Source organism: Aedes albopictus, chromosome 2, assembly GCF_035046485.1.
Source record: "Aedes albopictus strain Foshan chromosome 2, AalbF5, whole genome shotgun sequence".
Classification (NCBI taxonomy): domain Eukaryota; kingdom Metazoa; phylum Arthropoda; class Insecta; order Diptera; family Culicidae; genus Aedes; species Aedes albopictus.
The window spans coordinates 13,653,185-13,680,386 of NC_085137.1; the positions used below are offsets into that span (position 1 = coordinate 13,653,185).

The 27,202-nt window shown below is 38.4% G+C and overlaps 1 protein-coding gene across 1 annotated transcript in view; it reads right to left on the reverse strand.

Moving 5' to 3' along the window:
* Positions 1-27,202, reverse strand: part of LOC109429890 (uncharacterized) — a 150,850-nt gene that overhangs the window by 104,738 nt on the left and 18,910 nt on the right. The gene's annotated exons all lie outside the window — the stretch shown is intronic.

Sequence of the window (27,202 nt, forward strand, 5' to 3'; positions counted from 1 at the left end):
TTGGCATGTAACACTTTGTTAAGATAATCCTAGACTAACATGTGGAAAGGGCGTAACAACCATTGCGAATTTCTGCTTCTCCTGTCCCTTCCGGGCATATCCCCAACTATTCATAAAATCTTTTATTTTTTTTTTTTATTTTGAATCTTTTTGTTTTTGGGTGCTTCACTTATTTTGCATAAGGGTGGTCCTTTTTGTAGAAAATTAAATAAAAAAACGATAATAGTATTTGTATTGTATTTTCCGTTAGGGTTGTTTTTTTTTGGAAATTAAGATCAAAAAATACTTCGAGAAAATTCAACTAGGTAATCTTTTTCGTATAGCTTCAAGCCATTATTTCCTACACATCTTTCGGTGACTTATCTATAATGAGTTATTCTCTAATTATTATCTTTCCTCTCGTTCTATTTCATTAATCACGGCATCAATATAGTGATTAAAACCGATTTACAGAATTCAATATTGTGGTACGGACTACCAAAGAGATTTATTTACTAGAGAGGTTCATCTCATTGTAAGATTTTGAAAAGTTTTGTGAGACTAAATTCAGAAACTCGAGTAAACATTTATTCAGCTGTTTCTATGAGGAAGAAGAGTTTAGTTTGAAGAGTAGAACTGTTTGTTGAACCCCTAAGATGGGGAAGTTTTTCATTAATGCGGTATTTGCAGATATAATTTACTTTTGCAATGGTCATGGCCAAGCGTGTCCGTACTGAGCGGATGAAATTAATGCTCTATTGATTTACATCACCAAAATTATCGTATTCATGCAATCTTCCTATCTTAACTGATAGAAGGATGTTGAAATAATTTAAATGTCTTTTCGAACTGTCAAAAAACCTCAACGCAGTTCCGCACGGAGCGTTAAAATTCACCCGAGTGAAATTCTCTCCGTGTGCTCAGTGTGGTACTGCGGTGCGGTTTTTTGACAGTTCGAAAAGACATTTAAATTATTTCAACATCCTTCTATCAGTTAAGATACACTGAGAGGAAATTTGATAGCGATTGCTGGCGTATTTTCGGTCCTCGGGTTGCTTATAAAACAACTGTTTTAATTAAAGCCGACGTTTCGAGCGTTTATTCACTCATCTTCAGGGCAAACTACAATTTACATACAAAGTTTGAGTAGTCAAGTCATTTGTTATACAAAAAAAAATTACTCACATCAAAAGTTGTTTTTAGGTCAAGTGGGTTTGGACATGGACTGATGGAACGGCTAACAACATTACACTGTAATTATACATACAAATTTCGGACATAATGACTTGATTCGTTTTTACAATAATTAAAACATTGGACGGAGCACAAACTTACACAGCTTTCACCTAGGCACATCTAAACAGGTTTGAATTAAAATGTCTATGAGTGGAGACGTCAAACGAAAAGATGGAACATAAAGGACGGAAACATTAACAGAAACAGAGAATCACAGCGTGCTGTGACGATGTTCTGCTATCTTTCTCCGTTCGTGATTGAGTGCAGAAGACCCGAGTAAACAACACTTAAATTACTTGTGTCGGTTCTATAGTTAACCGTTTTGGTGTCACAAAAAATGTGACACATTTCAAGAACTTGAAGTGCGTTCAAACGATTGTCCTGTTCTAGAATTTTAGTACCAGGTAAATCGAATCGGTGTTCGTTTTCAATCACATGGACCATCAACGCCGTCTTTTTGAATTCTTCCGCCGTCTCAAAAAGACGGCGTTGATGGTCCATGTGATTGAAAACGAACACCGATTCGATTTACCTGGTACTAAAATTCTAGAACAGGACAATCGTTTGAACGCACTTCAAGTTCTTGAAATGTGTCACATTTTTTGTGACACCAAAACGGTTAACTATAGAACCGACACAAGTAATTTAAGTGTTGTTTACTCGGGTCTTCTGCACTCAATCACGAACGGAGAAAGATAGCAGAACATCGTCACAGCACGCTGTGATTCTCTGTTTCTGTTAATGTTTCCGTCCTTTATGTTCCATCTTTTCGTTTGACGTCTCCACTCATAGACATTTTAATTCAAACCTGTTTAGATGTGCCTAGGTGAAAGCTGTGTAAGTTTGTGCTCCGTCCAATGTTTTAATTATTGTAAAAACGAATCAAGTCATTATGTCCGAAATTTGTATGTATAATTACAGTGTAATGTTGTTAGCCGTTCCATCAGTCCATGTCCAAACCCACTTGACCTAAAAACAACTTTTGATGTGAGTAATTTTTTTTTGTATAACAAATGACTTGACTACTCAAACTTTGTATGTAAATTGTAGTTTGCCCTGAAGATGAGTGAATAAACGCTCGAAACGTCGGCTTTAATTAAAACAGTTGTTTTATAAGCAACCCGAGGACCGAAAATACGCCAGCAATCGCTATCAAATTATCAAAGACGGTCGTTATTTTATCAATACTGAGAGGAAAATACATTTTAGTTTCACTGGAAAAACTCAAGTAACCGTTCAAAAATGATGTTTTCAGTGAGTTCAAATGAATTAAGTAAAATTCGCTTGAAAACTTAGTGAAACTCCAAAGAAAAGCTATTGAAAATTTGGTACTGTATTGTATTGTAAAATGTATATGATTTTCTAGTGGGTTTTACTGAAGTCGAATGTATGAAAAATGAAGCGAATTATTGTTAGCCATCACTAACGAACCAAGCATGAGTGTGATGATGGCAATATGATCTGTGATTTTTATGTTTCCATCCTTACTAGGGAACCGTTTGGGGGTCTCCGATAAAACGGAGACAAACCAACTTTTTTAATAATCTCGAAATAGACAAAACGAAAACAAAAATGGCCAAAAGTTGTTCCAAATATACTGAAAATTTACTTAAATATTATTAAATTTTGTAGAGAAAAATTTTACTTAAATGCTATTGGATTTTTCCAGTGGAATATTTTCACTAATCAATCATGTAAGTTTCAAATGTTTAGTTAGATGGAAAAAAACTACTTTTGATTTCCCGTGGAATTGAAGTGATTTTTTCGCTCAGTGTAGGAAGATTGCATGAATACGATAATTTTGGTGGTGTAAATCAAAAGAGCATAGATTTCATCCGCTCAGTACGGACATGCTTGGCCTTGACTATTGCTAAAGTAAATTATATCTGCTAATACCGCATTAATGAAAAACTTCCCCATCTTAGGGGTTCAAGAAACAGTTCTACTCTTCAAACTTAACTCTTCTTCCTCATAGAAACAGCTGAATAAATATTTACCCGAGTATTTGAATTTAGTCTCACAAAACTTTTCAAAATCTTACAATGAGATGAACCTCTCTAGTAAAAGAATCCCTTTGGTAGTCCGTGCCACAATATTTAATTCTGTAGATAGAAATTGGTTTTAATCACTATATTGATGCCGTGATTAATGAAATAGAACGAGAGGAGAGATAATAATTAGAGAATATCTCATTATTGATAAGTCACCGAAAGATTTGTAGGAAGTCATGGCTTGAAGCTATACGAAAAAGATTACCTGGTTGAATTTTCTGGAAGTATTTTTTGATCTTAATTTCCAAAAAAAACAACCCTAACGGAAAATACAATACAAATACTATTATGGTTTTTTTTTATTTATTCTTCTACAAAAGGGACCACCCTTATGCAAAATAAGTGAAGCACCCAAAAAAAAAAAGATTCAAAATTTTAAAAAGAAAATAAAAGATTTCATGAATAATTGGGGATATGCCCGGGAGGGACAGGAGAAGCAGAAATTCGCAATGTTTGTTACGCCCTTTCCACATGTTGGTCTAGGAATATCTTAACAAAGTGTTACATGCCAATAAAGGATCATGGTTTTAAACTATACAAAAATATGACTGGTAAGTTTTCTGGAAATATTTTTTGTTCTTAATTTACATCTCAAAGAACCACCCTAAATAAAAATAAATGAGCCACCCTAATGAAATATTATATATATTCAACATTGAAAATGACTTACAGTTATATGAGATTTTTTAATACTATTATCTTTTTTTTTTAATTTTTCTACAAAAAGGACCACCCTAATGCAAAATAAGTGAACCACCCTAACGATATATGATATATAATATGCTAGTAGTTGCCAACGATGATATAAGACATGTTCCAGTACTATGCTTTGAATATTTCAGCAACTAAATTCAAATCCTCCATTTCAAATTCATTTCACTCCCCCAACTCAAAAATTTTCTAAGTCCAAAAAGTCATTTTTTTTCCAAAAAAAATTTTTTGAGATAACACCAGATCTCGACGTTTCATGCACTTTTAGGGCATTTGGCATCAAAAAAAAATTTTCGATTTCGAAATTTTCATGTACCCCTACCTTGGGATATTTTTCGTGTTTCAAAACAGCCAAACTTTGACCGCTTTGGGCCACCCCTTAGCGAAGTCCGATTGAGCTGAAATTTTGCATGGGGACTTTTTTTGAGGAGACGAAACTTTTGAGCACTACCCGTTTTTGAAATTCGAAAATTCGATTTTCATTGGCACCCTAACTGTATATTATATATTTATGCCGGAACATAGCGTAACTCTGAAATGCGTCAAGAAATTTCAATCAAATTTGGTATACACATTCCTTAGGATGTGGAGGTGGTAGCAGGGATATTGAAATTCAAGGTGGCGGCTTAGGTTCCAAGATGGCGGTCAAAACTCCAGAATATATGTTTTAAACGGCAATGCTGCTTCGGATACTATGCAATATGGGTATCTATCGATCGGGCTTCACAAGTAGAACTCAAAAATGAATATCCGACGCCATTTTGAAATCCAAGATGGCGGACCATATCCAATATGGCGGCCATGGAATGGTAGTTTGATCTATAATACCATGCAATATGGGTATCTATCGATCGGGCTTGATGAGTAGAAGTCAAAAATCGATATTTTACGCTAATTTGAAATCCAAGATAGCGGATCATATCGAAGATAGCGGTCACGAAATGGTTGTTTGAGCTATGATACCATGCAATAAGAGTATCGATCGATCGGGCTTCATGAGTAGAAGTCAAAATCGATATTTGACCCCATTTCGGAATCAAAGATGGCGGACCATACCCAAGATGGCGGCCATGGAATGGTAGTTTGAGCTATGATACTATGCAGTATGGGTATCTATCGATCGGGCTTCATGAGTAGAAGTCAAAAAACGATATTTGACTCTATTTCGAACTCCAAGATGGCGGCCCATATCCAAGATGGTCGCCTCAGAATGAGAATTTGAGCTATGAAACCATGCAATATGGGTATCTATCGATCGAGCTTCATGAGTAGAACTCAAAAATGAATATCTGATGCCATTTTGAAACCCAAGATGGCGGACCATACCTAAGATGGTGGCCATGGAATGGTAGTTTAAGCTATAATATCATGCAATATGGGTACCCAAGTAACAATTTGACAACTTTTTAGCATTCACTAGAGTTTATAACGGTTTTATCGTGGCAAATGACGTGCTGATTAATTTTATTGATACATTTAATAATGCAAATCAATCAAGCTTCAAGTTGTCACTTTAAGATGATTTCAAAACCATTTCTAACCCGGTAATAAAAACGAAAATTGTCTGAATTTGATGCTAGATTTGAAGAGGTTTTCCGCTCCTCTATAAACAGTCTTGTTAAAACTGCGAATTATTGGTTTATAAATGCTTTGATAACATTATTTATTAAATTGGTTTGCCACTACAAAAGCCACTATAAATCCAATCGGTTACAGGTAAAGAAAAAACGGTATTCCGTAATAATTCACTGCATACAAAAAGAGAAGTAAAAATATGCTTCACTATCCATTTTTAGACAAAAATACGTTTTTCAGCGTGCAATATTCCGGCGCATGATTGCTATGCATTTAGCTGAATTTATGCAGCATTTGGATCAAAATCTAAAATATATGTCTTTTATCCTACATTATATCAAAATTACTTGCCTGCATTATACCATAGCATTCGATGAAAGTTTACGGGAGTAACGTAGCAACTGAAGATACTGCCGTCTCTAGATAATCCTAATAACAACCAAATTTCGCCCACTTATTTACGCCATCATCGTCCGACATCTACAGTTCAGGCTCTTGATAGTGGGTTGGTGATTCGGTAGTCAAAGGACAGAGTAATCTTCCGGATCATGGCACAACTTCGATAGTCACAATGCACAATGAACGCGGGGAATTAATGAAACATTTTGAACAGCAAAGTCACGGAATAAACAGCAGCAAGAAAATTGATCGTCTTGCTCATGAAGAAGAACGGAAATCTAGACGCAAAAGAAATAACTCGCACAAACTTCACTCCAATTGTAAACACTGAGCTTCTGCTGTCAAAAAGCATAATAAATGCTGCTTGGTCAGCATAAATGTTGAAAAATAACCAAGAGATCTTCAATTGACATTTGAAACAACGGTTAAGCATCCATACATGCCGTTTCAAAACAAATAGCTCTTTTTCTTGTTTTTATGAGAGCACAAGCATTGCCTAATACAGATTGTTGTTTGTCATTCCTCCATGTTTATTTCACTGTATTTGATTAATTTGGTACTTTTCTGGATCTTATTTTCCATTATTTGTGAATCATACAACATCATTTGTTGATCGAACAATGTGTGTATCAACTATTACTACACAAATAATACACAAAAATGCTCACATGAGAAAAAAAATACTTTTCAATTACCGTACTATTTGTTTGTAATGAGAATTAAATACAACGATTTACGAAGGCGCACTTGATTTTTCTCACTTTTTCGGTACATTTCACAGTGAATCTCATTTGGCACTGCAATTTTTCTCACTACCAAATAAACACTACATCGAAAAATACAAGCACTTAAGATAAAAGTTCAATTTTTATAGCGTTGCTGTTTTCTTGTTTTATTTATCTGTCAAGACCGATTGAATGTCATAAATTCAATATTGTTGTGATAAAATAATTTTCTAGATGGAACAGCATTCATCTAGATTACGTGGATTTCATACGGCATTCATAAATGCTCTCTTGCTTTCATTGTAGTTTGAAAATGGTTATCATATGGTTTTAACTACTGTGATGGTGTAACCATTGTGTTTTGATTGGGAGTGCTAAAATGCATTTACTAACCCTCTCCAGGGTGGGCCAACTAGACATATTCTAGTGTACAAGAGGTTTTGCTGGACATCTAGAAGATGAAGCTGTCTTGATAGGGGTTTTAAAAATGTTGATTTATAGCACTCTTGTATCAATTCTAAAACTTGAATTGCTACTTGGGTATCTACCGATCGGGTTTTATGAGACACAGGGTAGATGGTAGATGGTAGGGTAGCGGGTAGGATAAAGGGTAGAGCAGACGGTCGGGTAGAGGGTTAGGGTGAAGGATAGAGTAGAGGGAGTGGAGTAGAAGGTTAGGGTAGAGGGTAGGGTAGACGGTAGGGAGAAGGGTAGAATAAAGAGTAGGTTTGAGGGTAGGAAAAATGTTAGGGTAGAGAGTAGGGTAGACGGTACGATTAAGCACAATATAGACTAGAGGGTACGGTAAAGGATAGGGCAGTATTTGTGGTAGAGGATAGTTAGGAGGGTTAGGCAGATGGTAGGGTTGAAGGTTATGATAGAGCGTACGATAGAGGGTTGGAATAGATGGCAAAGAAGACAGTAAGGTAGAGGCTAGAGAGTAGTGTGAAGAATTGAGATGAGATTAGATGAGCTGAGGTTCTTTTTTGAGATACCTTAAGGAATTCTTTTCAGAATTTCTTCAGGCATTCCTTGCAAGAATCTTCCCAGGTTTATTCCCGGGATTTCTTCAGATATTGCTTCCGAGATTGCTGTATGGATTGCTCCGGAGTTCTCTTCAGGGATATTTGCAGGGATTGCTTTGGAAACTCCTGAAAGGATTCTGTTAGTTATTCTGTTAGATTCCTGTTAGATTCCTTCCAGGATTCCTGCTGTTATTCCTTAAGAGATTCCTCCCGAAAAAAAAATATGAAAAATATATGTTTCTTCCGAGATTGTTTTCAGGCATTCCTAGATCATAGAGACATCTTCCATGGTTCTTGCAGGAATGCCTGCTCAGCTTCTGGCCGGCATGTCTGTCATGATCCCTCTAAGGATTCCATCAGGTATTCTTTACGGGATTTTTTTAGGAATAACTTCAGGGATTTCTGCCAGAATTGCTTTAGAAAATCATGAAAGGATTCTTTCAGAAATTTTACCCAGCATTCTTTCATTTTTTTAGTATACTTTCAAAGTGATCTGTCGACACATATTCAGAGAATCCTCATGGAACTCTTTCTATGAGCCGGGATCCTCGCTCGGGATTTATACAGCAATTCATCCCAGGATTTCTTCTGTGACTATTTCAGGGATTCCCACCAAGCTTTCAGTTGAGATTCCCTCAGAACTCTACCAGATATGCCTCTCAGAATTCCTTCTGATAATCCTCCCGGGATTCCTTCGGGGATTTCATATTATCTTTTCGATGTAACTTATATAGTGCCCAGAATAACATCATAAAACCCACATATTGTTCACGAATAAGTAATCATGGAGTAGTACACAAATAAGTGGAGAAGCCGTGTCGAGTATATCTGGTTGAAATTTTATATCAAAACATGGAATGATGATGAACCTGGGCGTGTTAGAGGAATACCTGTAAATATGAGACACCGAAGACGACCTTATAGTTGAGGTCGAAATACGTATCTGTCAAAGGATACAAATTAAATGGAACAGTAAGATTTTCTATGAAAAACTTCTGAAAAGTTTACGTATGGTGAGTACGTTAAGAGAGTTTGTGGGGTGCTGAAGGAACAACTCAATTACTTTATTAGAAATCATTGTCTGTGTAAAATCTAACTTCTACAGCATTTTTAACGTTTGATTATGCCACACATTGTGAGCTCTCTTTGTTTGATTTGTTAAAAAAATGAGAAATGTTGAACACTGCAGTCCAAATTACATGAAATTACAAGAATCATGCATTGCATACTTTTAGGCGTTTATTGGGTTATATTTCTGTACCAGTTTATAAGTCATTTTTCTATTCTTTTTGAGTGGTTATCATCTTTCTCACTTGTTTAGAGCTGTATTGGATCTATACGGATCAGAACATAGCAATAGCGAAGAAGTTGGGCTGAAATAGTACTCGAGAAAATTATCAGACATTGAGGACCTACAATGAACAATTTTTTTGGAACTACACCATAGACTTCCATTTTTTTTCATCAAATCATGCTTATTTTAATGGAGGGTATCCACATAATGTTTCCAGGTTTATGGAGGAATATCTGAATGTATGCCGGGAGGATCATCAGTGAGAATACAAGTAGGAATGGCCAAGAAAAGTTTGGGAGAGATCTCTGGAGGAACCCCTAGAAGAGCTACAAGAGAAATACTTTTAAGGACAAACGTCTTGAAATCCCGCTTCATCAATGCATTGGAACTTCAGACGCACAAACCTCAAGAAGCAAGCTTCAAACAACAGTGAATTTTATTATTCTATTCTTGCTCACTTGTAATAAGCTTAAAATCAGAAGATGAGGTGCGTTGGTTTTGTTTACGAAGAGATTTGTGCGCTCAAAATCGTGAGTAGGTGCCGAAGTCGGCCATTGTGGCGACCATTTTGGGGTTCTTACAAGTCTGTCCTTAAAAACTACAGAAATGCTTAAAGAATCATACGCTCAATTCAAAATTGACATAGCTATCAACCGTTGATGTACTGGTGTTACGCTTTTGTTATGAATTGATGATTCTAACACGGGAGGTTTGAGTGGAGCTGCTCATATCGCAAGGATGCCGGAAGCAACACGGGCGAAGATGACATTCAATAGAGAACCAGGAAAAGGACGGCGCCTTCGTGGTAGCACCTGCACAAGATGGCTGTTTGCGATTGAAAAGGACCTAAGAGCACTCAACGTCCAAAAGGACTGGAAGCGATTGGTCCAGGTTCGAATCCAGTGGAGGAGGATGCTTCATTCGGCGTAGGCTTAATGGAGCGAATTGTAGCCCACGAAGTACCCAAGTGAGCAATTCCGAATTGAGCCTGTAAAAGTACGAATGAGCTTTTGTAATCAAGGCTTCTTTTGATGATTTCTAGTGATCCAAAACGTTATTGATCATCAGTTAGAACAAAGTTTTCTCTACTTTATGGTTCTACTTCTTTTGGCATAATGCCATTTGGTTAAAAGGTCATTTGGCCCAACGGTCATTAGCCATAACAAGGATTGTGAACATTCTTACCAAGAAGGCTGTTCTTCGTATTATGCCAAACGGCATTATGCCAAATGGGATAAAGCTTTAGAAATCATCAAGAGAAGGCTTCGCTTATAAAAGCTCAGTCGTCGTTTTACAAGCTCAATCTACAATTGTTTAGTTCCTCATTCTTCTATTCAATATTACCTACCTATATAGTTTTCCGCTAAAATGTTTCTGCGAACTCTTCAGATTGTACATGTCCGCGCCTTTGCTGCTTGTGGGGTATGAACAAAGCTGAGTAGCATTTCCCATGCGTGTATTTCCCCTAGCAAGCATCAGTGACAGCCAGCACCATGACGGGGTCTTCGTCAGTGTGATGCTGCCGCATTGACGAGTGGACTGTTGGCGGAGCAAGCCGCCATCACCGTGAGGTTCCGTATTATGCCAAGTGATTCTACTGCAGTTTGCTAAGATGGCTGGGAACGGATTGTTCCAGTGAGTTGCCCGGTATTCACACTGCTCAGAAACCAAAGAACGCAGTTCGCAAACGCATCGTACAACTGGTTCTCGACCGCGTCCAATCGAATTTCGGCAGCAAAAAATAAGCAATTTCTTCAACCTGATTGATTGCAACCTATCGATTTGATTGAGCATAGATAATAGATTGGGCTGTATCTAACCATGCGAAACTCGGCAGCCACGCGACTAGATTGCCAATTATGATGCCCACTTCAGGTTGAAGATCAGCAATTTAGCTAACCGGGCGGGCGGCGGATATTGAAGGTAGGTAGGTATCTTCTGCCCGTAATTTGCTGCTCCACGCCCAAACGAACCGTGAGAAAGCGTCCCTCGGGGCACGGCTGCGCAAGATGAGCCAAGAACAAACCGAAAACACGCTTCGCAATCGCACAACGCAGCGCAAAGCAGTGCCGTCCGGGAACGAGAGAAAATAAAACGGAAGTTTGCCAATACAGTCGAACGGTGCCATCGATTGCGCCGCTTCGCTCTTCTCCTACTTTGATAGATGATTGACGGACCGCGCCGGACAATCCATATTCTGACTTCCAGTCAGTAGAGGAAAAGTTCCGTTGGTCGTCCAAATCACGTCGCGTCGTTTCCAGTCCACACTTGGTTGGCTGTAATTTGGGGCACTGATTGAGTCGTCGCCGGTCGGCTAATTGGGAAATTGAATTCTCGGTGGAAAATTGGTACCTGTCGAAGCGGACTTCGATTACGGACATTCCTAAAGGCAGACGCTCAAGTGAGTTTTAAATAAATTTCTCTCAAACGGTCATAACAAATGCAACAACACACACTTTCCTCTAGGAATTTTCGAAACAATGGTTATCGTTTTGGCAGTTGGCATTACCGCGTTAAGCCGGCTATGCTTGAGCGCGTCATGACCATCAGCGGTCATCATCACTCGAGCGATTTTCTCTCGGTTTTTGGTACTTTTTTCGCCTTAACCATCGTAAAACGTTCGTCTTCAATTTTAAACAAAGAAAGGCATAAAAAACAACCGCACACATAACTCATTAAAATTGAACAGGCCCACAGCCGAATGTATCAAAGGAATTTGAAGTTTTGCTAATCAGGTGAAACGGCGACGCTCACTTGAGTGACCTGCTTCGCGATTGTTTTTTCTACCATACCTTCAAAAGGCTACATCACTTTTACCTCTTGACCAAACAGAGTCTTGTTATACGGTCGAGTGCGCAAAAAAAAAATGAACGCCAGTCCAGCCCCTCATATTGCGCCCGAGCGGGACTTGACCAGACACAGAGCCTACATACATACGACCGTCTTCAATCCGGACATAAATTAGCCCCAGCAGCAGCAGCAGCAGCGTTCGAAATCTTATTTGTACACGATCGCTCCCTGGAACGCTGCTGCCATCCACGACCGATGATGCTTGAACTAAATGGGTCAAATGATGGCCGCATATATGCGCGCGAGATGGTATAAGACTCATTTTCCAGCTATTTGCCAAGAGGACTCCAAACACGACATCGTGTGTGTCTATAGCTCAACCATATGCTCCAAAAGAGGATACCTACTAATGTCAAGAGCTGGAACTAGAAAATGCAAAAAAGAGAACGAAAAAAGCTTGTTGGTTCATTGCTCTCCGGCCCCAACATGGTTTTGCAAGAGGTGGGACCTTCCATCAGTTTTTGGCAACTATTATTCAGCATATTAAAATTGGCAAAGATATTGAAGACTGCACACAGTGGGGTATGGGCAGGGATGGGAACACTCACTTTCAAAGAGTTACACTCACTTGCTATTTTCTCAGCTCAGAAGCGTGCAATCAAGAAACGATGTACGGACGACTTTTGCATTGTGGTTTTGTCTAAAACTTTACCGAATAGAGTAGGAGTCGCACACGTATACCAAAGTCGTAACAGAGTTGTAAAAGCGACTCTCCACTAGGTGAGTGTAATTTACATTCACCTCGTGGAGAGTTGCCTTCTCAGCTCCCTCATGACTTCGGTATGCGTGTGCGACCCCTACTCCATTCGGAAAAGTATTAGACAAAACCGCAATGCAAAAGTCGTCCATACATCATTTCTTGATTGCACACTTCTGGGCTGAGAATATAGCAAGTGAGTGTAACTATTTGCAAATGAGTGTTCCCATCCTTGGGTATGAGTCTGGCCCATATAAGCAGAGCGTGAAATTTGCAATCCAATGACTTGAAGATTTCCGCATGTGGCGCTTATACCATGCAAAATTAGCTGATTTGAAATCAGAAAGAGAGTTATATTTACTTTCCCATAAAATGAAAAGGGCCAAACGAAAATTTTACTCAGAGAATGGCATCGATCACTCTTCTACTATGCTATATTGGCAAATGACGTGAGGATAGAAAGTGTTTACTGTAGATTACAATTCTTTCAAAACTATGAAGAGTGCATTCAACTTTGTTAAGGTACGCAAACTACAACTTGAATGAGGTATTGAAGAGCCCTTCATAAGAGGTAAATTACCTAAATAATTAAATGACTTGGGTATTCCTAACGAATATCTGGTGACAAATAACACCAGGTATCGCAATACGTTAATCATAATGGACGATTTTTCCATTCAAATAACGATTTTTCAATTATTGAACAATGCCTCAAACAGTCCTCAACAGTTTTTACATCGATTCGATATAACAAAATATTACAAAACTATAAAACAATTTGTTTGCTGCATTATTCGTCTAAATAAATCCATTATCAAAATATTAGAACAATTCGTGACTCTGATTCGAAAATGAATATAACGTTAAAAAAGTGCATTCTGAAAAAAAATGAAATTTAATATTTATGAATCAAAAGAAAAATCCCTGAAATAAATTCCTGCAGAGTGCTGAGAGAAATTCCCCCAGAGTATTTGAAGAGTCTCCTCCATGATTCTGAAAGGAGTTCCCCTAGAATTATTAGAGAGATTTCTTCAGAATGCTGAAAATAATTACACCAGAATCCTGAGCGTCATTATCTAGAAAAGAAAACAAGACTCTTCCGGTATCTTGGAAGGAATTCTATTAAGGATTTTCCTAGAATCCTGAGAGAGATTACTTCATATCTATGAGACAGATTGTCTCAGAGCTCCGAGAGGAATTCTCCCAGAATCCTGTGATAGATAATATCAGAATCCTAAGAGAAGCTTTCCCTTGGAATTCTCTTAGAATGTTCCAGATTCGTAAATAAGATTATCCTAGAACCCTAAGATGAATCCTCCCAAAATCATGAGAGGCACTCCAAGATCTTTTCTTTCACATTCTTGAGATAAATTCGTCTAGAATTGTGAAAGAGATTCCCACAAAACAAAACAAGATTTTCGGAATTCAAGGATCAATTCCCCAAGAAACTTAAAAGAAATTATCCAGAACCCTAAAAAGCGTAGCTTAGAACTCTAAGGAGGAATCCAGAATTCTGAGAAAGGTTCCCTCAAAATACTGGGCGAGTTTGCCAAAGAAACCTGAGATATACAGGGGATAGGCAAAATTTTCATTTTTCAAAAAATGTCCAATTAGCTGTAATTTTTCGAAAAGTGCATCAAATATTCTGAAATTTTCACTATAAGTTGATCAACTAATTGTGTATCAGTGGACAAAATTTGAAAAAGATCGGGCTATACTGCACGAAGTTATAGGCATTTTAGAAAAAGGTAGAATTATCCGATAGCCAACTTTGAGCTGTTATATCTCCGGATTCAATAAACCGAATGCAATGAAATTTTGTCCATTTATGACTTATATGATGAGCTCTGAAAAACGTTTGACACAACTTGAAATTATTAACAAGAGAAAAAGTTATAGCAATTTAAATAATTTTATGATTTTTTAGTAAATTGGTCTATTTTTAATATGCAGCCCATTACTTTTTCAATGAATTGCCGCCTATGTTGTTACTTTCTTTTAAAACATATCTGTATTCAAGACAAGCAGAGGGAATTTAAATGAACTATAATTAGCATTCTTAATTTTGAAACGATGTTGAAATTTAAGAAAATTTGGTGTTTTATTAGAAAAATAATCTAATCGTTATAATTTTCTTCCGTGTTAAGAATTTTAAGTTATGTCAAAAATTTTTCAAAGCTCATTATATAAGTCATAAATGATCAAAATTTCATTGCATTCGGTTCATTGAACCCGGGGATATAACAGCTCAAAGTTGACTATCGGATAATTCTACCTTTTTCTAAAATGCCTATAACGTCGTGCAGTATGGCCCGATCTTTTTCAAATTTTGTCCACTGATACACAAATAGTTGGTCAACTTATAGTAAAAATTTGAGAATATTCGATGCACTTTTCGAAAAGTTACAGCTATTTGAATTTTTTTTTGAGAGGGGAAAATATTGCCTGTCCCGATCATTTTGTCTATCTCTTGTACTCTCACAGAATTCTGAAAGATAGGATTCCCCAGAAACTTGAGAATCCTCCAGAATCCCAGAATAAGTATTCTCCCAGAATTCCCCTAAAATGCTTTAGAATGGTGCGAATAAGTCTGCCATAATCCCAAAAGGTATTCTCTATAATTCTACGAGTGATTCCTCCAGAATCATGAGAGGGGTCATAAGAGGGGTTCTTCCAGATTCTTGAGAAAAATATATCTTAGGTTTCTAGAGGGATTTTCCGAAAATCTGATGAGGATTCTTCCTGGAAGGGATTACGAAAACTTCTGAAATTCAGGAAATTCTGGGAGGTATTCCTACATAAAACAGAAAAATTCCTGAAAGACATTGTCCAGAATCTTTGAAATCCCCTAAACTCCTGAAAGGGATTGTCCTGAACTCTGAGAGTGATTCCTCTAGAATACTTTAAATTATTACCAGTATCTCAACAAAATCTTCCTATAATCAAGTCAGGGATTTTCCCTGATTACTAAGAGGGATTCTCCAAATATCCTGTAAGGGATTTCTGGGAGCAACTGCTCCAGAATACAGAAAACAGAACCCTAAGAGGAATCATAACACCTATGCGAGGGATTCTTCAAAATCCCAATTTATCTAGAGAACTCTGCCCAGAATCTCGTGAGAGATTCTTCATTAATTGAAAGTACCCTAGAATCTTGAAAAATATAGCCCCAGAATCCCAAGGATTTCTCCAGGATCTTGAGAGAAATTTCCCCAGAATCCTGGTGGCATTACCCCAGAAAGCCAAATTTTCAGAGAATCTTGAAAAGAGTACTTAGTGATATTCCCCCAGAATCTTAAAAGGACCTTACGTAGAATCCTGAGAAGGATACCACTAGAATACTGTATGGAATACCCTCCGAATCCTAGGAAATATTCCCATAGAATTCGCCACAAGTCTGGGAATGCTGAGTATGATTCTCCAAGAATTCTGAGAGGAGTTTCTGAGAATGCTAGGAAAAATTTTCTCAGAATTCTGAGTGGGATCCTAGCTGAGGGTCTTCCAGATTCCTTAGAGGGATCAACCCAGATCATCCAGAAATTACTTATAATCCTGAAAGGGATATCAGGGTATACCCCAAAACCCTGAAATGAATTGCCTTAGAATCTAGAGAGAGAGATTCCCACAGATAAACAGACGTAACACTCTTCGAAAGGCCTTGGTACAAGAATTTAACGATGAATTTTAATTTCGTTTGATTTCCGCGATCCATACACCGGAGGTACTAGAGTTCGATCGCTTTGACGTTTGCTAGTGTACACGTTCCTGAATGATGCAAACGAAATTTACAGCAGATTTGTGTAGTAGTATGCTTGTGTCTCGCGTGGTTCTACCAACATGGATTGCCTCAGAATCCTGAGAGAAGTTTTTCCTCGGGATTCTCCCAGAATGCTTAGACGGATATCCCTAAAACTCCCTGGCGGATTCTTCCAGGGGATCTTGTTGGGTCAAAACGACGCCCTGATTTCGAACTTCTTGCCAAGCCATAGAATTCCAAGCAGATTTATCCTTGTATGCAATTTTTAATTTTCCCGGGACACTTCCTCATGTCATGGTTAACAGCATCTGAACACATTATACATAACGGTTTCACGACTTAGACCATGTTAGACGACGTTAGAGCACGTTAAATTTTTAACGTGTTTGTGCAAAAAAAAAAATACCTTCTCTTGTCATCAATCTGAAATAACTTTTTACTCGTTGCCAGAAAAGCAATGATATTTTCATAATTCAAAGAGGACTTGTTTATGATCCAATTGCTGTCACATAATTATGATTGTGATCATTGCGTGCGTCACAACAAAATATAGCATGTGTACAGATTCTAAGTTGAGTGCTTTAACTTAATTTAAAAACCGTCGGAAAGATCTTGATTCGGCCATTACGAGCGCCGGCTAGAGAACGAACTAAGTAATAAATCATATTAAATACTCACTATCAAAAACTGTGGAGATGTTCATGCTAATTGTTAATGCCACACACTCACCTGAAACAAAGAAAAAACAAATGAAAAAAATGATGAAAAATGTTATTGCTAAATAAACTTTACATATCAATCTTGAAGAATTTGAAAGATTTCAGAATTTGAAACGAATATTTTGAGGATCTTGGAAAATCAAGACCGAATTCTCGCAATGTTGTCAGCTTCCCGGGCGGCAGAAACTCAAGCTAGTCAAGCAGGACAAAGGGACGATAATCGCAACGCAGTCAGCAGCAGAACCACGTCTGTGGGATCAAAATGAGTGTCTGGTCGAATCATAACCAAGCGCGATCAACGAGTTCAACTCCTAGACAACTAGTTATCGTATAATATGTTGCGTAAGATGATAAAGCGGAGGCCACATGCGTGCAAGGCTCCATTTAGGCGCATGTAAGATGTACGCATATCGCCTCCACTTTATCATCCTATCATCTTATACGATGACTGGTTCACTGGGCTATGACCCGGAAGCAAGAATAACGTTTAAGGCCTGGTTTACCAAACACGAATATCTCTTCGAAGAAGACGATTGAGCTCTGGACAAACCGACGATTGCTGCTCTCGGAGCCTACATCCTCCTACAGAAGCCGCAGCAAATGACTTTCGATGACACCATCAAGACATTGAAGTCCATCGTTAAACATCGTTTTTCAATCAACGTTACCAGTGTCTGCAGCTCAAGAAGGATCCGACTGACGATTACTGCACCTACGCTGGAGTCTTGGAGTTGTGAACAGTCTTGTGAGCGATCACGGTCTATATTCGGTAGTCTGTGTTTCCGACATTCGCAATACACGCTCGCGGAGATCAACGCAGATCAGTGCAAATGTTTCATGTTCTCGTGCCTGGCCTGAACCCTTGTATCACGGATCGAGAGTTCCAATCCCCCGCTGCGCCGATGACTTTACACTCGCTAGCCAGATACTACTGAATCTGAGAAGAGACCAGAGCAAAACAACCCGTTTGCGCTGTGTAGAATTCATCAAAACCATCGCACAATAGCAAATCGCAATCTGAAATTCCGAACACAGCATGTTGGAGATGCGGTGACATGCATTATTCGAAGAATTGCCCCTACCTCCAGCATGAATGTTAATCCTGCAAGATCAGTATCACAGCCAGACGTAAGTTTTTGAACCTGGAGATGGACATTCAGTATGACTATAACTAAACAGCGCGCAGATGTCACCGTAATTTAATCGGACGTCTATATACAAATAGGCAGCTCTGTTGACAGTTCAGCATTCACCAACGCATCAGGTGATGACATGGGCCTGATAACCGAATTCGAATGTATCATTTAGGTAAATTAGGTACTTTGAACGACGTCGTGAGGCAAGGAAGATGTTACGTCACAAAACTAGGACAATCTTAATTTGTTCAGCACCGAATGGATTGAGCTTTTTTGAGAATTCCGTTTAACGCAGTTTGCAATCAAGACTCTTCAAAACCACATTCAAAATCGGGAGAACTTGTCCGCTGTTTAGGATACAGTCAGGGTTTTTTTACGCGGGGGATACGTACCGCGTAAAAAAAACTCAGTTCAAAATTCGAAAAACCGCGTAAAAAAGTCTCACCATTTTTCGACGAATCATGCAAAAATAAGACGATGATTTTTTTTTATATGGAGTTTTCATTAACGCGGCCGCGTAAATGAAAACCGCGTTAAAAAATACCTGACTGTACAAGATCAAGAACGTAAAGACCTTGGATTGTGCACCGAAAAGAAGGTATTGCTATCAGTCAAGCCAGGTACCAAGGTACCGTATTTCGTCCAAAGCATCATCAGAGAAGAATGAAGTCGAGTTTGGGAATCATTTCGCCAATTGCTTACTCCGAGTGAGTATCTCCCATCAGAATAGTCCAAGAAACACGCATAAAGACTTGTTTCAATTCAACCGGCTTTCTCCTGGTGTCAAGACCAAGGGCGGGCAATGTAGGGACAATCTTAGTTATGTGATGCATTACAATGAAATAGTTTCATCAAAGGCTACCTATTGTAGAGTAAATCTGAAACAAACACTGAAGAAGTTCAATCACCATTCCCACTGAAGGAAGCCTTATGCAATAGTTGCTTCGTCTTCAGAACCGGCGAGTTCATTGCGCATCCGAGCACCCATTCATTATTACCTATGCATACGCACACGGAGCGATCGCCTCCACCTCTCATCGTAGAGTTGGCCGCATATTTTTATCATAACGAAATTGGCCGGCACAATATAATAACATACCATAAACCGAGAAGTGGCAGAAGAAGGCCCGTGTGGTGGAACCAAGCCGTGACAAACGAGAGTGAGAGGCTTCCACCCGTTCACACTCCGTTCGCCCACAATTATCACACGAATTTTCCTATTATTTCATGTTTGTACGATTGGTGCTCGTGTCTAGAGGAAGCCCCTTTCTAGCCGGGGCTCAAACAAATCTCAACAAATGTAAGTGCATCTATTACGCCATGGAAATCGCATGCTCTTGATTCGCACCTTGTTGAATTGTTTTCAAATGTTTTTACGCGTTCCAGTGCGGCCACCCGCTAAAGTTTCGTTGCAGCGCATCGGCTTATTGTAGCTAACTGGTGAACCTTTGGTGCATAATTGTATGCTAAATTTGAAATGTAAGTGCGTTTTTAAACATCAAAGACCGAAGCGGAAAATGTGCGTTTAACGTGTGTGTATCCATACGACCTTATAACGATTTCCATGGCCAAGTTTGCTATTAACAACAGCAACAGCGCAGGCGGATGAGCAAATAATGCCTATAATGAACTTTCGATTTTGTTTTACCATTTTTACATCGCTTCGCGGTATTGATTGTTTCGAACAGACGGCTGGTCATCAGTATACACATTCGTCGTAATGATTGTGACATAATACCTGATCTTTACCGGATAAGTGTTACTGAACTTCACACCGAGTTGGTTGTCAGTCAGAGTAAGGGGGTAAACTGAGATCCTATATGTAAACTTATTCTTATTAGTATTTATTTTTCACTCAAAATTTTGCAGTTCTTCAAAGCTAGAAGACAATGCTTGATGATTCTGATGACATCCAGTTAAGCTTTAGTGTGGAATGGAACCATTTCATAAAAAAGGAGTTATAATATATTTTCAGAGAGATTCAATATTCAAACCAAATTTCAATTCAAGTGCAACTATTTTGTTCTAATTTTTATCACATTTTCGAAGTTTTTATCACAAAACCAAAGCTACTTTTTGAAGCTGTATTATATAATTCTTTTGCTAGTTTCATCATTATTTAAAAATTATTAGGGGGATTAGGGGCATAATGGACACACGGGGCGAAATGGACACCCCTGTTTTTGCCGAATCCGTTGACTTTTATGTAAAACTTTCAATGCATAAGTGTAAAGGAACAAGTCATTGTTCTATTTTTTTTTCAAAAGTACCATTTATTTTCCTTCAAAATAACCAAAATATCATTGAAATTGAAGTATGTTTTTCATATGGTGGATTTCTTATAATTTCGAAGCAGCAGCAAATAAGGTATTACGAGTGATTGAGTGTGTCCACCATACAAACAAGTGAATTGTTGTAGCCATGGAAGAAGTATTATATTTTTGATCAGAACTTACTGAAAATAGCTATTTCAATATTGTAGTCGATTCGGGGCGAAATGAACACTGGCAATTATGAATGGATGTACGCGCGTTTCATACTGTTAGGCGTTTTAGAGAGTTTGAAAATATTCAATCCAATTATTTTAACCTAAAATTTATTTAATTAACTTTGAAGTTATGTAAACTCGTCTAAGATGGAGTATTATATCTGTGGTATTGATCTCCGTTGGCAAATTATTTAACTGGTCGATATTCTCAAAGATACAGCATGAAATATGCAGGAGTGTCCATTATGCCTCGATGGGTGTCCATTTCGCCCCGTACCTTTCCTGCCAGCCCAAAAAAACACACGGTTTTCAATTCATTATTTATTCACAATAATGACATTCTACCAGCTGTAAATGATTGAAATACCTACGTAGGAAACAAGTTAAAGTTGTATGCCAACTGAAAATATGTTAAGTTTTTGTCTGTTATACAGGCCTAACATACTCATTTGCTTAGGGTGTCCATTATGCCCCTAATCCCCCTATATTTGAAAGTGCATCTTTTTGAAATTCTGTTAAAAATTCTAAATGTTCTGTATTCACGAATTAATATTAAAAAAATCAATACGAAAGTTTAATTAAAAAGATGAATATTAATAGTATAGAACTTTGATACGGCGTAGCATTTAAAAAAAAAATAAAGAAAAATATCGCAATATAAAATGGTTCGGGGTCGCTAACATATACGAAAATCAAAATTTGCACATTTGAACGCAATTCCATAGTAACTACAATGTTGTTTTAAAAAGTCAAACTTAGGGGAGCAAAAACTTATTTATCAGCTCCAAGAGGGCGATTGGGGGAACAGTTTGGGAACCACTGATCTAAGAAGAATACTGATTCTTCGAATAACTGTTACCAGTTAATTTTGATGTTCATTTTCTTCCATTTTATCCCGATTTTGCGAAAATTTGGCAGAATAACCGGAAATTACTACCGTTTCATAGTATTCAACGGTTGGTCAAGTTGGATGACCAGTTCCAGATTTATGCGGAAACCCAGTGGGGAACGTCGGTTTGCTAAATGAGACATTTTCTGTGCTTTTAACATTTGAATCATAAATAATTGGATAGATCTTTGTATACTTTAGGGTCATTTGGAACTATAGCGGCCTGTTCCACATTCAAAGGTACCGTTACTTAGATAGTTTTTCTGCACGCAGTGAATTTAGCAATCATTAACTGCGTATTTTTTAAATTTTACTGTACATTAACATATTTTTTATGTGCTACGCATCCCGGGTAGAGGTGAATAACAAACCAACAACTGAAGAATAACATATTTTGTCATCATATCCAAATTTGCAATAACAGAGGAGCAACCGCGGGCGGTCAATCATGCTCATGCTCTTGCTCATATCTAAATTTGCAATTATTTAATTATTTCTGAATAGCTCTGGATGACACATAAATAACAAAACATCCCGAGCAGGAATAAATAACTGACACATAACTAGAGCATACCAAAGTCAGGTGTCATACCAAGACAAGCTATTCATCAGTTAATCTGGTATTGAAAGTAGCTTATTTTGGTATTTTGTAGGTATTGAGTCGCTGACGAATAAAAATACCTCAAAAATCGTCGATTATTATTTAGGTATTGCAATACTGTTACGTTAGTAAATTATTGTGAACATTTTGTCAGTTTATTTTTTATGTAATACTAAGGTTTGTCCCTGAATTTTAATGTGCATTTGTAGCGCTCCAAACATTTCAGAAGCGATCCAATACAAAACACGCAAGCCGTCCCCTAACACGGACATCAAATTGTAGACGGTCTTGTGTTGTTTTGTTGCCCAAATCTAGATTCCTAGACCAAACACAAGCTATGTAAGTAAGTAACGCTGCAAACAAAAAGGCAATCAGCCAGAAGAAATACGATTACAGGATTGACTGGTGGACCAAGGAAAATAATGAAACCTCGTCATCCTGGGATCAGACTACGTTACCTATTTTGATAACTGGGCACAATTTCTGTTATGTGTTGCATGTTTGTGTTTTGTGCATTTGTAATGTTCCATTTTGTTTTTCATATCCAAGTTCCCAGAGGTGGGGCCCGATACGGAAATAAAATGTACATTTATAAGGTTTTAATGTACTATTTGTTACATTGGCGCCCAACTGAATAACCCACGTGCATGTGATAGCTTCCTTTGATCGATGTTAGTGTGTTTTGGATTAAGAATTTTCCATGAATTGCATTCTCCAATGCATGGAAAATTCTTCGATTGTTGCATGGAGTGTGTTACGTTAGTAAATTATTGTGATAATTTTGTCAATTTATTTTGTTGCCATTTTGCTCTACCCGGGATATTGAGTTCTCTTTTTGTATTAGAAATTTACGTTAACAAATTTCTGACAGAACAGTTCAAACTACATGAAATTACAAGACATTTCATACATTTAGGTGATTACAGATTTCCGTCCCCTTTTTCAAAATACAATTCGTAAAAACACGCCTCGTTAAGAGATTCAATACCATATTTAGATTCTACAATGATCGATCTACCGAGAATAGGCCATTAATTGAAAAATAGTCAAAACCTTGTTCTAGAGCAGATTGTTTGAAGGCGGTCTCCTTTAGCCAATCGACGTACCCCACTGGGTTTCCATATACATAAATCCGTACCGGTAATCCAACTTAACCAAGCGGTGCATTCTATGAAAATGGTAGTAATTTTCGGTTGTTCTGTAAAATTTTCAAAATCGGGTTAAAATTGAAGAAACTAGAGCCAAATGAACATCAAAATTTGATGGTGCAAAATACGTCAGGACGCAAAGGTTAAGAATACAGTAAAAAGATGGACAAAATAGTGAACTCAGTGAAGCAATACTGAGTTGGAACATCAGAAACGAAGTGTTTAGGGCTGGTTTGATTGCTGCAGAACTAGTTATTTTTTTTTTTAATTTATTTTGCTATTAAACGAACAGTTTGTTGGTCATTTTACCCCCTGATGGAGCATCACAAACCGATTTTCCCAGCTAACGGTAAATTTGCGTGTTTTGAATTTCCAAGCATTCCAGCCATAAAGAAAAAATAATTTTCATGCCCACAAGAGACAAGCAAATTAGTTGAGAAAATACCCAATGCGCCAGAATAGATAGTTGCGTGATTCTCTCCACCCCAGGCCGAAGAAGGGGGCAGTCTCTAAGAATCAGGCATAAACTGTCGACACGCTTTCGCGGTATTAGCGCCTCCAGCAGGGCTGTGTGAGAAAACGTCTCATCAGCTATTCATTAATTCTTATTCCACAAGGTACACTATCAACCAAGATAAAACAGAGTCTCTGCTTGCTGATGCGCTGGCTGTGTTCTATGTATCTCTTTGCGGGTGCGCGCGGTTGGTTGATTTTCTAATGATTCCGGCCCGCGGTGGACATTTCCGCTCACAGACGAGAATGGTTCCGAGGCTTTTGGCACCATAAAATCTGTTATTTTTCCTCCAGACAATGGGAGTTCCTGCTTGGCTGCAGATAGTTTGGTGGCGGAGTGTAAATTGTGGGAAATGGAATTTAAACGAAGGCGCATCAAAAAGAGGCGTACAAGACTTAAAATGAAACAAACCGTTTATGCGTGGATGTAGTTCTGGAGAACTTTTTTGTTTCTGGTTGAATTGAGTATGTAGCTATAGAAATTGATTATGAAGTAACTTTTATCTGTATTGATTTTTTTTATTCGACTGACTTTACTTAACTGAAAACATTCATGCAAGAGTTTTTCCAGAAGGATCGTTCAGCAGAATGCTATGTTTCCTTGTAGGGCTTGTCAGCCGACCACAGGCCAGTGCAAACGTGGTTGTGTTATTGACAAGCACACATATTCGAGGCATGACACGCGTGTTTGCCATTTCATTGTTACGGGAAATACGGCTCTAAACAGTGTGCCGATACGTGCATGTGCAGGTAAAACTTGAAATTCTGGGGATTTAAGTTGATCGATAGGTAAAAGAAGCATTTTGTCGAACATCGTAAATTTATAACCCAAGTCAAATAAAAGAAAAAAAAACAGATAACCTCTGAAAGCCTTCGACAACGCAAATTGAATTGATTAGTCATAGCTTTTTCCATCACTCCACCAGAATTAATCCAATTACGTTTATCGGTGCCACATAGATTATCACGCGCCGCGTTTCTGTAATGATAATTGAAAAACAAAACTTTCCTTGCCCATAAGTTACTCTGCCTATACCACCCGCACCTCGCACAGCATCGAATGGAACGAACGTTTAGGGAAACTTTCACTGGATTCGCAAATTTCATCTGCGCCAAAAGGACCGCCATGGCGGTGCGGCGTGCCGACTTGGTGAGATCTTCATTAATCGTCTTGGCTTGCAAAATGTATAGGTAGCAGCTCTATATCCACGGTGAGTGTTGCCCCGCCACCGCAGCCGCCATGACGAAAATGGTTGCAACTAAATTAACGGCAACCGTCGCCGTCGCCACCGTGTTGATGCGCCATTCGATTGAACCGTTCGTTGTTGTGCGGCACGAACCTTTATTAAATTAGTTTCCGATCCGACTCGACATTCCGGGCTCGACATTGGCATCGTTTTATATGTGATATCAGTGAGTGGAGTTCATTCAGCACAGCCGATGAACCAGAACCATGCTGAACCATGGTGTCTGGGTTCGATTCTTGGAATGATCTAATATAAATTTGCTTGACCTAAACCTTATTGATACATGTGGAAGTGCGTATAAACCTTTAATATTTACTGCGGTTGGGTACTATAATATCAATATGAAAAAGAAGAAGTAGAAGAAAAAAAAGAAGAATAAAAAGAAGAAGAAGAAGGAGAATAAGCAATTAAAGAAGATGCAATAGAAGAAGGACACGAAGTACAAGAAGTAGAAGAAACAGAAACCCAAAAAGAAAAAGAAGCAGAATAAGGTATATATTAGAAAACAAGCTGATAAAATATAGAAGTTAGTCTATTTTTCTGTATTGTATGTTCCATGCTCCAAACTGGACAAGAAAAGTTAAGTAATACAGTGCAGTGACCATAGTATGTTATAAGAATGCATCAACTGGCGCCCATTGACTTTTTCTTATTAAAGCAATGCAATCTAAGTGATGAAGAATTACAAACACCAATAAAGTAAGCATGCCTCAAATGAACGGTGTTGTAATGCTTTTTACGCTCCCTCGAGAGAAGGTTGATATGGGAAATGGTTTGAAAACGACGGCTTCGCGCGGTGGCCACCAGCCAAAGAAATCTGCATGAAATTGTCGTTTCCAATTGGCCCCACCATGACAACATAAGCGCCTTGGCTAGATCATTACATCAACCATCAGTTAGTTGATCACACTCCCGTCGTCGGCTTAATGACCTTGGAAGGGATAGAGGGTGAGAGTGTGAATGAGACACCCTTCCGAAAAGACTGACGGAAAGCATGAAATCGTTTGAAGGTACACCAAGGCGCCGAAATTCGTTTGATGACATAGGAGGATCGGTTTCTCACTGATATACCATAGACGAAACGAGCGCCGTGACAACGAAAGACGATGTCTGACCAAGCGATGTGATATGCTTTCGCGGTGTTGATGTTTACCGATCATCTAGATCGAATGTTGCACGATTTCATGTCTGCTTGCTCAGCTATGGCTAAAACTACCGGCGATCGTCAGCTAACTTCGTTTATTGTTAGGGCTTTATATTTACATACGAGCATGCAGGCATGCATGCATGCATTGAAGCTAGACAACCATATGGCTAGAAACGTTTGGCGAAGTATAAGCAAATGGTAGCAATTTTTCAACCGAATTTAATGGTAGTGTGAAAGTGTGTAGTCTGTTTTGCAACATCAATTTTTCCGGACTTCGTCAGGCAATAATGAGGGGAAAATTAACTTAAATTTGCTGGTTTGAACGACGTGCGAAGCCTTGAAGTGATGCCTACTGATTGTTGTTGTCATTCGATGTCAAGTTCTTCTTTTTCTTGGCGTAACGTCCCCACCGGGACAAAGCCTGCTTCTCAGTGTTCTATGAGCACATCCACGGTTATTAACCGAGAAGAGGTTCCTCTACATGTACACTACATATACTGTTATATGACTATGCACATTTTGAATGATCGCTATTTTTACCATCCTATCAAATATGGCTACATTTTAAGTTGATGAGTAGTCAAGAAATTGGAAGAATCTCTTAAAAAATTTCTTGAGAAGTCCTAGGAAATTCCTAGGACAATCACTGGAGGATTTCCTGGAGACATCCCTGGAGGAAACTTTGAAGGAATTCAAGGAGGAACCCTTGCTGGAGTTCCCAGAGAAATTCCCTGAGGAATTGCTGGAGAAATCCTAGGAGGAATTCCTGATGGAATTCGTGTTATATTTCGGAATTCCATGTAATATTTCGGCGGAAATCCGAGGTGAATCGCTGCAGGACTTCATGATGAATCCCTGGAAGGATTCTAGGTTGAATTCTGGAGGAATCTCTGGAAGCATCTTTAGAAGGATTCGTGGTGGAATCCCTTGGATAATTCCTGGAGGAATTCCAAAAGGGCCTGTCCATAAACTACGTAGACTTTAAGGGGGGACGGGGGGGTCTGGCCAAAGTCTA